This window comes from Pteropus alecto, unplaced genomic scaffold (assembly GCF_000325575.1).
Source record: "Pteropus alecto unplaced genomic scaffold, ASM32557v1 scaffold71, whole genome shotgun sequence".
In the NCBI taxonomy this organism is placed as follows: domain Eukaryota; kingdom Metazoa; phylum Chordata; class Mammalia; order Chiroptera; family Pteropodidae; genus Pteropus; species Pteropus alecto.
The window spans coordinates 3,602,773-3,619,630 of NW_006433024.1; the positions used below are offsets into that span (position 1 = coordinate 3,602,773).

The window sequence follows — 16,858 nt, forward strand, 5'->3', positions numbered from 1 at the left end:
AGTTATTTTCCAAAACAAGTGATATAGGTTACCCATAGGGCATCCTCAATTCAATGAGTTCTACTGTAAATGGCATCTTAGAAATACTGCAGAAACACATCATTCTGGGAAAAAAAGACTGGGATTATATAATATACTAACAATAACATCCTGGGGATTACTATACATAATTGACAAATATAGTCTTCGTAATCTGATGAAATCAGTAAATTTTCACAGATAAATTGTTTTCTCAATAAATTGGAAAAAATGTTTTTGAACTTCAAATCCTATAGCCAAATAGTTAAAGGTATGATAAATACAATTTTACGATTTTCCTAAACAATTCAGTATGTACGTTGCTTTTTTTATATCACTGATGTCAAAATTCCCAGTTATTTGATTATTTTATACCAGGAATCTCATGTACTTGAATTAAGTACTTCCACTTCCTCTTTGACCTAAAACTAAACTTTAGCATCTTTTTTTAACACAACCCTCATTCTTTTGGACACACCCTGGTGTGTCACACTGGAGGACCAGTCTTCAAATGCTCCATTTTAAAAATAGTCAACTTTGAAACTGAATTTAATCTATGCAAAACTGGTTATTTTGATGCCTTTTAATAGAAAAATAAATGGATCATAAATGGTTTACCGCAACATAATTCAGATAAGCACTGAAGATTTGACTACATGAACCATCATAGATGAAATGTAATATCCTCTTGCTATTCATGAAAGAATTTCTCCTCAAATATCTGAAAAATTCTAAGAACAAGCATTATAGCAATTGCAGTTCACATGCCTTTATGATCTTCTTGTCTCGTTAATCAATACAAAATACCATCCAGATCTTCTAGTCTTACATTTGAGTAAGCAGAGTATAAGGGTGAGTCATCACTTTGATTTATTTTGCCAATTTCATACCTTATACATTGAGAAATGATTAAAAAATTAGTCATTTGGATGCAAAGCACTCCTACTCTGCTCATTTTGATTATACAGGATACAGCTGTACCTACTGGAGTGGCAATTTTAATTTTAACATGCTTTAGGAATTTGTCATTATAAAAACTATGTGACACTTTTGAAACACTGAAGGAAACATTTGCCTTAACTAGTCTATTTAAATGTAAAATGAAACTTTTATTTATGTCTTAATAACTAACCCTAAAGGATTGTGTCACTCATTCTGTGGACCTTAGTTTTTCATTTAACTTATTTAAATGAGTGTATTAAAACAAGTGTAGATGACCTCAGAGGCTCCTTAGGATAAAAAAAATAATAAAGTAAATGACTACAATAACCTTTGAAAATTAAATAGAACATGTCAGTGTTAATAATTATGATATTTAAAAAAATAAGATCAATATCAAAAAAAGCCAGAAAGAGATCCACTCAGTAGTCAGAAAAGACCAGAACTAAAGTCCTGCTGACCTCAGTATCACCTGAGCTACCTACAGTTTAATTAACAAGTTATTTAAATTAATTTAGTACCATTTATATGTAATATTTATCAGTCACAGCTTGTCTGACTTACATGTTCATACATTCATATTATACAAAGCATTTTGTTATCAATTCTAAAAATTATGAAAAAGGATTCAGCAAATATTTATCAGGGTTCTACTGTTTGCATAGTGATATTATTGTCACTATGGATACAGTAATAATGTGACAGATAACCCTGTTCCTAGGTGAAAGGCCAGCATTAAGTAAATTAACACATAAGAAAAACCTAACTAATGGAGTAATGTGGAAAAAGAGATTGGCAGGGCATCTCTTGGAAGTAGCTCCTGAGTTGAGACCTGAATCATTAGAAGAAGGCAGCTGTGGAATGATCAGGGGGAGGAGCATTTTATGCATAAATTATATCAAGAAGGGCTGATTAGAAATATATGTGGCCTTTTGAAGTGACAGAAAAAAGGGCCAAAATGGGAGGGCATAGTGAAAGAAAAGGAGATCTAAGAGAAGCAATCAGAAAAAATTAGGGACCAAATTATGTAGAGTCATGTAACAAAAAAAAAAAAAAAAAGGAGTTCCTGATGGGTGAGAGCCGGCTTGACATTCATAGATAGTCTATGATGTTTTCCTGTTGAACATAATCTCACAGAATATCAGCATCAAACATGGCCATTCTGTGATCATGACAAATCAAGAAATAAATAAAGCCACTCTGTAATCAAATCTGAATATAGACAAAAAGATGAACATTGTCCAAACAATAAAAATGATCAAATATTCCATCCTGCTAATATGAGTGACTTCTGCTTCTTTTCAATCCCAGGTTTAGTTTCATTGCATTCTCCTCACAGTTTGGACAAAAAATTTTAAGACATTTTATCATTCCTAACAGCATTCAATGTAGATTAATGCTTCACTTCCTTTACCCTTCTGAAAAGCAACTAACACATGCACAAATTCTATATAAGTCCTTTCTAACACCCTCTTATGGCTCATGGTTCCTCCATTAAATATGGTCTCTCTAATGGCAGTGAACCAATAAACCAAACTTAGTTCAGTTAAGTGACTCCTAGTGATTTTTGTTAAAGGATGTTGACTAGACCATTATGATGAATTTGACATTGTATTTATTCTAGTTGCAAGGGGAAATCTGAAGCACTAAACACCTATATTAGAAAAGTTAGGAAAGGTTTCAAAACAGTGACATCAACATCTACTTTAAGAGCTAGAAAAAGAAAAGCAAATTACATCCAGAATAAGAAAGAAATACATATAAATGCAAAGAGGCATTTGACAAAACCCAATATCTATCCTTGATTTAAAATGAAAACAAACCTCTCAGTAAGCTAGGGAATGTACATCTATAAAAAAAAATACAGCTATCATCATACTGAGTAGTCGAAGACTGAATATTTTCTCCCTGAGATGAGAAACAAGTCAGAAATGCCATCTTATTTTTAACTCATGCAAATATGAAATGTATTAATTGATTTTCACCTGTTAAAATCAAATTTAAATTCATGAGATACTAAATTGAAGGGCTTAGCCAGAGCTATACTGCAAGGAAATAAAAACATTTTGGAAAAGAAGAAATAAATCTGTATTTGCAAACAATACATTGTGTAGAAAATCTTACCATCTTCAAAAAGATACTAGAACTAATAAGTGTGTTTACCATGGTTGCAGGTCATACTGTGAAGATACAGAAATCAGTTGTGTTTCTATATACTAACAACAAACAATCTGAAATTGAAATTTTAAAATCCAATAGCATTTTTATACCATGAAAAACTTCAAGACAAATATGTCCAAAAATATGCTAAGCCTGAAATAGAAAACTATAATGCATCACTGAGAAAAATGAAAAAAAAACAAAAAACAAAAAAACAACCTAAATTGAGAGATACATCATGTTCATTGACTAAAAGACTCAGTATATTTAGATGTTGCTTTCCAAATTCATCTATAGATTCAATAAAATTCCAAACAAATTCCCACCAGAATTTTTTGTAGAAATTTATAAATTGATTCTGAAATATATGTGCAAATGCAGAAAATCTAGAATACCCCAAATAGTCTTGAAAAACTGCAAGAATTTTGGAGCTTTATACTACTTGAATTCAAGCTTTATTTAAAGCTACAATAATTGAAATAGAGTGCCATCACATAAAAATAGGCAAATCAATAGAATACAGTATAGATTATAAGCATATGGTAAATTGATTTTCTACAAAGGTGTAAAGACATTGCAATGGATAAAAAATTGTTCCAATATTTGAAGCCTGAACAATTGGGTATCCATATGCAAAAAAAAAAAAAAAAATGAAATCTATATCTTGTACAACATACAATATTAAGTCAAGATCGATCATAACCTAAAAATAAACTTAAATTATAAAATTCCTAGAGTAAAACATAGGAGAAAATTTATCCTTTGGTTAGACCAGTATTTCTGAGATATATCACCAAAACCAACATCTAGATAAGAAAAAATAATAAATTGGACTTCATCAAAATTAAAAATATTTGTTCTTCAAAATATACTACTAAGAAAATTGAAAGACAAGTCATAGGTTGGGAAAAAATATTTAAATAGTATATATATCTGATATAGAATTTGTGTACAGAATATGTAAGAATTTTAAAAAATAAGAAAAAAATCCAATAAAAAATATGCAAAATAGTTTTATCTATTATATTTCACCAATAAAAAATATGCAAAATAGTTTTATCTTTATATTTCACCAACTATTGCTGGATTGGCAAAGACATATGGATGACAAATATCTCAAAAGGTGGTGTTTAACACAAAAACTGTATAAGAATGTTCATAACAGCTTAATTTGTAATAGCTGCAAAGTGGAAACAACCCAAATGTCCATCAATGGGTGAATAGATAATTAAATTATGGTATATCCCTAAAGGAATATCACTTAGCTATTAAAACAAACAAAAAAAAATGATTTGTTGGTAGACATAATAACATGGTTAAATATTAAAATAAGTTTGTTGAGTGAAAGAGACCAGACAAAAAAAAGTGTGTAGTGTATGATTCTATTGCATACATATTTTAAAAAAATGCAAACTAATCTATTTTGACAGAAAGCAGATTAGCAGTTGCCTGGAGAGGAGGAAGAAGAGGAAGGGTGTCTTAAGTCACATATATTGAAACAAATAAGTAATTGAGTTGAAGAAAAAACCTAAATCTAGGTCAATGAAAAACTTCAACAGAGACTCTTGGAAATTTTAGACAAATTTATTGGAGGCATCTTGACTCTAGTCTTTGCTCAGGTCTGGGAAATGGCAAAGAGGGATATCTTAGCATTCTTTCAAGCCTCGGTGCCCCTCTTATCAACAGAGAATTTATAATAGTTGTGATTTCTCAGCATAGCCATCAGTATTACCATAAACAGTATTATTACTCCCTCTTGTCTGGGCATCTGTCTAAGGTCATTTTTATGCCTTCATAGTCTGTCTAAATAACTTGAACCTGTCCCCTCCTAATGTTTGGTTCTGTGACTTTGGCGTTCCTGAAGGTAGGCTATTCAAGCTATACTGCTGGTGCAATTTCCAGCGGTGTGATTTTTTCTAACACCCACAGAGGAACATTTTTTCCGGAAATGCCCTGATGATTTTTTTTCACATAATATGGCTGGAATGACATAACCTCTACTTCTAACCCACGAGAATTTCTGAAAAGTAAAATAAATATTTAACACAAAGCTGTAGTTTGTGTAATATAAAGCAGCTTGAGTTCAGTTTGCACAATCCTGTATCCACATGGTTTCCAATACCTTGTTCTTAAGAGCACACTTGAAGAGATTAAAACATTTCCAAAGCAACAGCAAACAAGTCAGACGTAACTGCAATGCAATCATTACCTAATGATAGTGAGATGTCGCACACCAATGAAAGAATTCACTGTGTGAGTACTGTTCACTTGGTTGACTTTCAACTTCTTTTGGGCTTGAACCATTTACTCTAAATTCCTCAGTCCTTCATATATTCATTTTTAAGAGTTCTTAAAGTAAACATCTCTTCTTTCTTTTATGTGGATTTGAAACATTGTCATAGGTCTTCCTGTCTTCATTTAACAGCAAAATAGACCCCATTCTCTAATCTACCTAGCATACTTTCTTTTTTTTTTCCTCACATATCTTTGCAATAGTATATGGCAAAAAATATATTTCTGTATGTCAGAAATTCATGGCATACTTGTGAAGAATTCATGATACAGAAGTGAGAACCAGTTTATGCAGGATGTTGTGCAAGCATTGTACCTTAAACTGCTTTCCCATAAAGAGGACTGCCTTTAGACCAATGAAATCAAGTTTGCCAGGCTCTGCTTCAGAGAAGCCAGTGCTTTGGAATGACTTCCTCAAAATTGTCTATGTCATCCTCCAGTGCCTGAGACCAGCACAGGAATGTTCCTCACTAGGTAGAGCACTCCAGAACTAGACTAGGAACCACATGGGACTGACTCATCATTTTTTCCATTTTTAGATGTATTTTGATAGAACTTTTGCAGGACATAGCTTACAAGCCTTTCAAAAGAGAAAGACCTTATCCTACTTTCAAAATTCCTACTTTCAAAAGAGAATATCCTACTTTCAAAAGAGAAAGACCTTATCCTACTTTCAAAATTGCTACAATGCATAGATCTAGCCTCAACTCCAAATCAAATTAACTCGGTGCCCTAATCTTCTGATCTAATGGAATAAGAGGCATGTCCTTTTTAGGATGTAAATATTTTAGTTCAGATTCTATTATTTTGTAATACCAATGTCTTTCATAGAATCAAAAATTGCAAGACAAAGTAGGCACACAATGTATAAAATTCAAGAGACAAAATAGTAAAAAAAATCCTGTTACCCCCAAAACTGGACTAATCAGATATAACTATTATAAAATTTCTAAGGAATTAAATGGAAAAGGTATGCAGCATACATGCAGAGATAGAGGTAGGTAAGATTTGAAAAGAGGTGGCAACAAAATAAATGAAACTAAAGAAGTAAAATGGGAAATGAAATAAAAATTGAATGTGTGATATTTGAAATCAAATTATGTCCACTTAATAGATTAGACACCATAGAGAAAAAACAGGTAACTTGAAGCTAGTCCAGTAAAATAAACAAACTAAACCATAAAAGGAAAAAATAAAGAGTGAAAATTTCAGAAAAGGCACTTGTGATATCTAGTAAATAAGAAAGGTTCTAACATCCATGTAATTGGAGACCAAAGGGGTGAGAAAGAGAGCATGGAGTAAATGTGACAATAGGTCTCTCTGCACCAGCATTCAGACAGTATCTTCTAACTTTTAATTGCCTTGTATGGTCCTTTAAAATTAGCCCAGTTCTGAGGTCTCCCAAATGAAATGTGTGCATTCTCTCACCAACTAAGCTACCTAAGATGTTGAAACAGGTCAAGGGTGCTGGTGGTGGGGGGAGGGGGTTCCAAGTATTTTTTATTCATTGCCTCCAAATTTTCAGTGGCCAGTCTGCTCTCTCTGGCTTCCGGCACCCTAATGTTAGACACTAGTCAGAGGGCCAAGCACACTGAGAATGAGATAGCTCCAATTTAAGAACATTGCTTGATGACAATTTCTTCTTTATCTCTGAGTCCCTTTCATTAATTTCGGTCTCCCAGTCAGCTGAATTTATCTGTCCACTACTGCTAGGGCTGGAGGGAAACATGTCTTTGGAAGGGTAAGCCATTGGTCTCTGCACAGGGAACTGTCAGAACACCTCCAAGGTGCTGGCTGAGACAACCAGAAAAAGGCAGTGCTTCTCCCGAAGTATATCAGATTCCGAATCATAGAAGCACTTACTATTATTATTTTTTTTCCACTTAGGCGGGAGACCAAGCTGTTGAAATGGCTATGCCCCCACTGGTGACCCAGAGCGCCTCTTGGCTCAGGTCCCTCAGGCTCTTGGACCCACCTGGTGCTGAGGGCCAGCGCCAGCAGGAGAGGGAGGTAGCAAGTAGTGCGTCCGGCTGAATTTCATGCTCTCGCCTGCCGGGGTCCTTCTTCTCTCGCAGTCTCACTCTCCTGCCTCCTGCGGGACCTGCATGCGAGCCTTCCTCCCTTGTGGCGACAGACAGAGACGGACTAAAGGCAGACACCTCTTGAAAGCTGGGAGCGAGGAGTGAGCGTCGCGGGTGATGTCCCTTGAGAGATGAGTCCTGTTAGAGCCGGTTTTACACAGCACCACTGCTCCAGAGCCCGGAGGGCTCATTGTCACTCGTGGTAGAGGCGGCGCGGGGAGAGGGAGGGTTGCCCAGCGATGGCCCCAAGCTCTCTAGTCAATAAACTGCGCAAATCTGGCTGCACATTCGCCCGCGGCGGATCACTTATTTACGCTTTCCTGGGGGATGGGGAGAGTCGGGGTGTAGAAAAATCTAATCTGTCAGTAATCGAATGGGTGTACTAGACAGGAAATGAGGCCGATTCACTGGGAAAGACTATCTGGCTTTAGCGTCCCAGGCAGTTGTTCCTCACCTGATTAAACAGTTTGGATAACAGGGCTTAAAGAGAGGGAGTTAAAAATATTTTTCTAATTAGAAATGCATAACAGTCTCCCTAATTCAGGTGCATGGGTAGTGCAAATGAACAACGTTCAGGAATACATTCTGGCCCCATATGCCCTTGCAAGTTTCTTTACAGGTAAGTGGATTATAAAGAAGGTTTGGGGCTATAAGGACGGCTGCTGCTTCTACTTTTTGAAGATTTCTGCTCCTCCTCTTCTCCAGCCTCTCTACCCCCACCAGCAGCTAACAGAGGGCTGGAGCTGGTGACTAGAGTCCAGTCACCTGCAGAGGTCCTTTTCCTCAGGTGAGATTTATCAGGAAGACATAAACTGAAGGGAAATTTTGCAAAATGTTAACGGTAACTAACACGGATTGGTGGTGTTAGAAGTGAAAGCTTTTTGTCGTTGTATTTTGTAAATAATCTAACATTTCTGCAAAAGAAAGGAAAACACAATGACTCTAAGTCAACTTCAGGAGCCCTTTCCCTCAGGGAGACCCGTAAAGGAGGAATAACTGAAGAATTAATAAAAATAATAACTAATTAACTGAGAGTGATGGATTGGAAAGAAAAGGATTTTTTTTTATTGTCGTTATTGAGTTTTCTGTTATTTCAAAATATTCTATAAAGTGCACGCCATATGCAACAGACTTGACTTTGAAAAATAAATTACGACAATGAAATGACAAAACTCTTCTACAAAAATCTTTTATAGAAAGAAATCCTAGAAAATCAAAACCTACTCCACCTACTGAGATAAAGAACACTGAATCATCGTAATAAAATATACAGTTCTGGATTCTGCAAAATAACCCTGCTAAATTATTATTTACAAAGCATTTACCTGGTCACTATATCACTGGATTCCCACAATCTTGAAACAGTTACAAATAGGAATTAATAATATGCCTGTTGTAGAGATAAAGAAAGTGAACCTCATCAATATCTGTTTTATTTTTCCTTAAAAACTGAATTATTAATTTTTCTGAATCCTAAGCAAGCCTTACGCTTGAGAAAAAAACAACTAACCTCGTACTTGGCACAAAGCTGGGGTCCGGTTAAGATTGCTTTCAATGCAAGGGCACACATATGAGTGAGACAAGTTGGTCAGTAGGAATGCTTGTCTGAAAGGTTTACCTCAAGTTTCCATTTTAGGAACATACTTTGACATAAAAGTTATAAATGAGATAGTTCCCTTTGTCTCATCCTTCTGTTATTCAAATGATATCTTGAGGAGTTTGAAAAGGTATAACTCCCTTCTCCCTTTGCCAAGTTTTATCATGAAGAGAAAGCACATTCGGTGACATTATTTCCTGCTTTTAATGGAACTGAAGTAATAAGCACCCATGAAGAACAGAAATAATACATTTAAAACTCCATAGTACTAAGACAACTGAGCAAGAATATGTGGATAGCACTACCTTGGTTATGTAAAAGTGACACAAATATAAGTAGGCACAGTCAACTTATATGTGAACTACAAGTCATTTGGTAAGTGAAAATGACAACACATTTTGCTAAAATAGGATTCCGACTTTAAGGTTACAGAATGGCATTTCATTTTGCCCTTGCTAGAGTTTTCTAACAATAGTTTTTCAGTTCAGTTTGAAAATTAATCATCCAAGATGCATTTTCTGCAATAACATATGACTGCTTTTTAAATTAACAACATATGTATAGTAGGGAATGTTCTCGTTTGTAGATACTGTTATGTTTTCATTACAAGCGTATATTTTTTATCTCATGTGGCATGATATCACAGAAGTCAAGTACACCAAACATTTCTATTATTCTTCTCTCTTTTAAGAAGAACGTGGTTACAGATAGGTCAAGTGTTTTGTTCACAGTCATTCTGTTTCAAATAGAATGGAGATTGTATTCAAAGTCTGTCTATATCACTTCAAAACCTGTTGTGATAAAGATAACTCTGAAACCAGGGAAAGGAAAACTTTGCCTCTGCTCAAATTTTATTACTTTCTTCTAGACATCACATCATAAAACAAACATCCTTATCATCCTTATCGACTTAGAGGAAAAGAGATTTAAATAAACTTTGTTTAGACATATTCATATACAGTCCTGTATGTGTCTCTATTTTTTGTCGAAAAATAATACCGAGTTTAATTGACCTGTTCATTTTTGTAGGAAAAAAGTTATCTATCTCAGATGGGATAAATGTGTATCAGCATAGCATATCTTGGAAATGAACCTGTATAAGATTTTAGTAACACTTTGGGGATTTAAGAATTATATTTTGAATTCTGTCATGGTTCAACCTCACATCAAAAGAATTTTCTTCTGAGGAAATTACGGGACCACAGGTTTTCATTGCCCAAGACATTCTTTCTCCTCTGTCACAGGGAGACTTCAAATCCAGAAATTGATTTCATGACTTCAGAAGGTTGATATATATGAATTTTAAAGACCCAGCAATGCAGACAGCAAGCGCACTTAGCGCGCTTTTAAATTAAAATTTAAAAGACAAGAAAAGAATGCTATACAATTCAGTATGCATTGTATAGCATTCTTTTCTTGTCTTTTAAATTTTAATTTTTCCTGAAATTCAGTCCTTGATGCACTTCCATTTTTTTAAACTAAGATGAGCTTATTATTATTTGTATGACTTTGACTTCTGCTAATATTAGATAACTCAAATACACATCATTTCCTAGGATTTCTTTGAGTACTTCAAAGGCAAACTCAACTACACTGACTCATTTCCCTCCCTGTCTCATCTGCCTTCATTTTTCTGGAATCCTCAACTCCTCAGGCACTCAATTTATAAACCTAAAGTTCTTCCATTCCTACTTCCTTCTCTCGTATCATCAACACCTGCAGACTTTATCTCCCATATGTTTATTTAATCCAGCCTCCTGCCCCCATCATCATACTCATCAGAACCTTAGTTTAAGCATTTATGACCACATATCTCTAAACTGAACTCTTTCCTCCCAGGTAGGTTTTCTCTTAAATACATACCCGGTGGGTTTTCTCTTAAATACATACCTGCTAGAGTAACGTACAAACTGCATTTCTCCTTATTGGTTTAAAGCTCTTTGGCAGTGGCCCTGCTTTTCTTTACAATACAAGCCTCTTCTTTTGCTATTCTCCTCCATGTTGCACTTGAACATATACATATTCCTCCATTTAAAAAGTATATTCTAAATAAAACTGAACAAAGTGATTGCGAAGATGAAGAAATATAACTTGAGTTATTCTAATTCTGTCCTTCTGTCTGACACATGGAGCTTTTAATACCTAGGCAGGTTTTACCTCATGTTATTGTTCTTCAAGATCTATTTGAATGGATTACAAATCTCTGTTTTTTATTTTTCCTTCTAAGGGTAAGCAGAGGATGATATGGGAAGGCTCCAGCCTTGGAGCCAAAGAAGGCTTCTCAGAAGAGGGAACACCTGGTTATATTGTTTTAGCAAAGCAAATGAATTTCCATATAATATTTTATTGGTTCTGTAACACTTTTCACATATAGGGTCTTATTTAATCTTCACCAAAACTTTTTGGAGTAGGAATGTGTATCTTTATTTTACTGTGAAAAAACTAGGCTCAGTTGTCTGAAGTCACACAGTCAGTAGATAGCTAAGGCAGAGCTTAGAATCAGATCAACATTTTTTTAAAAACTAGGTGAGAAAATTGCAAGTCAATAACTAGCTCAAGGTCAATTGTGGCTGGGGAAGATTTGATTCGATCTTCTGATTTCTTGTTCAATCCTTTCTAATTCTACCACCCCACCCCCAATTTATCACATCTCCTCCAGCAACAAAGGACACCTTACATTTACTCTGTATAGTTGATTTAAGATATATCACTACCTAATTCAGGTAAACATTTGGAGATCAAAACTAATTTATGACAGTTTTAAAATAAATGAATGTTTATCAAGCACTGTAATTGCAAGTGTTGGAACTATAATATCTGCTATGAACAACCAAGCTACATAATCAAGGCATTCTCTAACCTATTTAAGCTTTTCTAATTTTAATTTTTGCAATGAGAAATGTTGAAACATCATTTTTACCAGTTTCCTGGAAGTTAAACTTCCTATTTTCACTTTTATTTTAATGTGCTAACTTGGTTTCATTTAAATGCCGTTTCTCATTGAAAAATCCAGTTAGACTAGCACTATAGAGAATATTGATATGTGCTATTTTACTTCTTCATTGCTGGGGACATTCATACACTTCCTTTACGCTTTTCTGATATTCTTCTATAAACTCCTGAAATAAACCACGCATATGGTTGTTGATTGTGACATTTATTCCACAGGGTCAGATCGAAAAACCTAAGAAATCACCATCACATTAAAAGAGCCTTATATCTCATCAGATCAAATCATACACATTTGCTTCACATGCTCCTGACTTCAAAACTGAAATCTTAAGTAAAACCAAACCAATAGTCACCCACCAAATGCTTGTTAAATGAACATTTTTATGTGAGTAAAACTATACTATGCATGTACCTACAAATTTTTACATACACATATGACATATATAACATAAAACATATAAAACACTATTATATGTGAATAAGATATATATATTTGATCAAGATAACATATAAATAATCAAGATATGCCCGTATAATCAAGATATATAATTCTTAGATTTTTGATCACAGGTAGTGGATGCTTAGTGTTTTTCATCGGCCTGCTCAGTGTTCATTATCCTACTTCTGGAAATAAAACATGATTTGGAGGGAGAGGGGAGAGAAAAAATTTTCCTTTTCAATTCTTGTGATTTAAATGGGGCAGGACCCACTGCCAAGTTTCATGAGGAGAGGTATGCTGCAAATTTGACCAGTGATTCTATCTTTTGACAAAAAGACTCGTATGAGTGCAGAAAAGAAGTTATTATGAGTACTGAAAAAATGCGTATGAACCCATACCACAAAAGATCATATCAAATATGCCATTTGAAGATTTTTCAGATAACATTTGAAATTCCACTTCACTCTATTTCTGTGGCTTCTATGGAATTTGAAAGTAATGCTAGCTGCCAAGTCATTTCATTTTCCTTTCACTAGTAGCAACTGTATGCAACTTTGCTCTATGTCAGAGCTTAAATTCATTTACTTTAAATGATCCCCAAATTTAGTTCCCAAAGTTTGTACTGCCCTAAAGTTTAGCTGCTGCTCTTGATCTGCAGTTCAGACTATAAAGCCTAAATGTTGAGATTTCTGGGAATTGAATACAACTATGTTTTTTTTTCTTTTGCAATTAGTTTTGCAGTTAGCCTGTGGATGACCTGCTTATTGTTGAAAAGACAGTTCTGAACAAAAGTACTAGAACATTTTTGCATCTTTATTTCAGCATATATATCAATAAAGATATAAAAATGTTCTAGTAAAAAATGTTCATATAATTAAGTAGATGGAGATGGATGAAAGGGATACATTTATAACAATGATATTTACTATTTCAAACCCTTGAATTATATGTTAAGAATCACAAAGTGTCCTATCAGAATTTTTTGAGTTACCTATCAGTTATGACTCAATTAGATTTCTCTTCTAATTTTGCTAAAAGGCACATCACATCTTCTTGATCAAAGTCCTAAATGACTTCTCATGTTCTTACTATGTCTGGAACAGTCATATAAGACCTGGCTTTCTATGGTCTCTTTGGCCTCACTTCCTACCAATCCCCCCTCACTCACTAAGCTTTAGTCATCATAAATTCCATGAATTTTTTCTTTTTTCCTTAAACACTTTAGAAACTGCTGCCACTTTAATAGCTTTTACACTGCTTGCTTCCTGGGTCTGGAATGCTTTAACCTAAAGTTCAAATATCACCTTTTCAATGAGTATCCTTTCAATGACTAATAATTATCCCCTTTATTGTTGCAACCCAGCATCCAAACCTTGACACTCCTCACCCTCTTATGCTGCTCCTCAATTAAAAATATTTACTATTTACCTATTTATTATTTTATTATTTGTTTTTGTCTATTTTCTTAATAGAATATAAGTTCAATGAAAGCCGGTAACTTACCCAAGGTTACATGGATGGCAGTAGAGACCAGGATTGCAAGTCAGGCAGCTTGATTCTGGGGTCAGTACTCTTAACCACTGCATCCCAAGCCAAGCTTGACCCTGTCACCTCTCAGCATGTCCCTTCGCTGCCCGACACAACCACTTATTTGCATTGTTCTTCTTTAGGCTCCTTGACTGTCACATAGTGTAATCCTCATTGATTTCTTTCTCTCTCTTCCTCTATTAAAGGGAAGTAAGTCCCTTGAGGACTCTTAGCTTCTAGCATCATGTCTGGCAGTTGAAATTGCAAAGCACTGTTAACGTTTTTTGTTTTTGAAAAAATAATCTGACTCACCAGTAGTGAAAAATATATCATCTATGGAAGGAGATAATTTGTGCTGGTCAGAACAGGGGAGCAGAGTATTCAAAGGGATATTTTTCATTTCTTTTGTAGAAGAGCTGTGAATTTCACTTTGTAACACTTTGCATGACTGGGTAAGTCATCTTTCTTCTCTGCCAGCCCAGTCCATTTAGGAAAATGAATTAATCCAGCACAGTTGATAGGAACTTGTATGTTAAGAGGACTAAACTTTATCAATAAATAAAGAAATGAAAATAAACTTATCAGTAAATAAAGAAATGAAACTCTCATTCTTTGATTTTCTCTTCCTCTACTTGGCTGAGATTGGAGACAAGGAAGAACTAAGAAAACTGCTACAGAAATTTATATATCTGGGGAAAATTTATCTAACAAGCTACAATAACAGTTCTGGTTGTATATTTGAGTCTCAAGTTTAATTTACTTTTTGGAAATGCTGTGGTTTCTTTTCAGAAAAAAAGTATATTTGATAAATGCTGTTTCCTGGGGCTAAATTGTACCTGGGGACTTAAAGTAGATCAAGCTTTGATCACTTTCTTATAATGTATGCAAGGCGAGCTTGGGCACGTATACATACACGCACCTCTCAAAACACAAGAGACAGAGCTCAAAACTAGAAGGAAAGCTTAATTCTAATTGCTGCTCTGCAGAGAACCCCCATCTAAGATCAATGACTTACCTGGCAAGCGATGTTTAAGGTTTTTAAGGTACAGGAACGAAGGTGGCATTTTGCCAGGCACTTCCTAGACATAGAGGAAATAGGAACTTGTAAATAATACATCTGTAGATTTTGTTAGTTTGTTTGTGCTCTGACATAAAGTTGGTGTGATCTAAAGAAAGAGAATTTGTCTTTTTCTAGTATGATCACAGAGTGACATATTCTGATGTTGATCCGTGAGATGCTTTGTTCTGTAGGAGAACACCATGGTTTACCTTGAGTGAAAGGTCATCTCCTAGAGAAAGCAGAGGCTGATTTTTTTTTTCTCGTTCTCAGTCTTGCAATCAGACAATATGGTTTCAGGCAGTAGCTTATAAATATATAGTTATGGATATAGCTATAGCTCTTTTGTTTTTAATAATGTAATAAAATCAGCTCTTCTTATTTTTCTTCTTATTTCTTCTGATAAATGCTTAAACCATTTATTTATAACATTAACACTTAGAAAATAATTTATTTAGCAAACTGATTTCAAATAGAACATTAACATGTCTCAATTAACTTTATTGGGAAATACAAGTTCAAGAATATAAAAATGAAGGAAAACTAAATTGAAGCAGGAATTGAGAGAGAGAGAAATGTGAGGAAGCCTGGAAACCACTTGGACCGACCATTAATGATGGCTCAGCCTCATGGGATTGTCTTCTGATAAACCACACTACATACTTGGTTGGTAGTAATGACTGCTCAGTAAATGTTCACTTACTGTTCCCCATAATAGCTCTTAAAGAGTATATCACAATTTGGATGATTTTTTTTGTTCTAATTTAACAACTTCTTACACACAACCTTATAAACAAATACTATAAGAATTAAAATTTTGACATTATGGTTTCAGGCAGTAACACATTTGGAAATGTGCTTGATATAGCAGTTGCTAGTCTGAGAATATCAATAGAAAATAAATTTGAATTATTGGGTACTATATTTGAATAAGATTAAAATATTTTACTTCATATTTATATGCCAACTGAACAGAATGAATAGGTAGCCTCTTGTAGACCTGTCATATACCTGTACTATTTCCACATGTTTTGCAGTATCCTGTAATTAGTCTATTTTGGCCTAAAAGTAGTGTCTCTGTATAGCTTTATTTATTAAGCATAGGTTAAGTGCAGACCGAGCTCCAATAAGGTTGAAATTTGGTATAGGAAACAATGCAGGAAAAAATGTGCTTTCCAAAGAACGACTTCCTCATGCATCTTCCACTAACGACCACTGTCAAGTCTTCTCTTCCTCCTTGGTAAGTAAAACAAAACTTCATTACATTGCACTATATGTAAAACTCTATTCATTTCCCATTTGTTGTTGTTATTTGTAGAATTTTTATTTGTTATTTTTAATTGCTACATATTTATCTTAAAAAATATGGTAACGGCTTGAATTGCAATGCATCATTTTGTCAATTATAATTAATAGAAAATGTTTCTGTTTAAGAGATGTTTTACTTATTGCCATTGTTTTCATGAGCGAATTATGGTTTTAAGCAGGGCATATGTATATTGTATTTCAGGTCAGTCTATTCAATAAAAAATGCATAAATAAAAGGATACATCCACTGGATTTTGTTTCCTATTGGTAAAACGTTCACCCATGAACATTGGCTGCTCTTTTTTTCCAAGTTGTTCATCCACAGAGTTGGACCTTCTCATGTTTCTCAGCAGCTGGGAGGCAAAGGAGCAACACAAGTTGAGAGGTGTGAGCTGATCAACTGGCTTTCCAAATAAAAGAAGAACAAAAGGAAGGATATAAGGGTGAGAGAGGGAAAGAAGGAAGGGATAGAAAGGAAAAGAGAAGAA

General features: G+C 34.5%; 1 long non-coding RNA gene across 2 annotated transcripts in view; it reads right to left on the reverse strand.

Annotated features, from left to right (window-relative positions):
• The window catches only part of LOC112476602, a 73,700-nt gene extending 59,435 nt beyond the window's left edge, over nt 1-14,265 (reverse strand). For both annotated transcript variants that reach the window (XR_003045150.1, XR_003045149.1), the window contains exon 1: nt 13,982-14,265. This is a non-coding gene — a long non-coding RNA (uncharacterized LOC112476602). The remainder of the gene's footprint in view (nt 1-13,981) is intronic.
• Nucleotides 14,266-16,858: the final 2,593 nt, after the last annotated feature.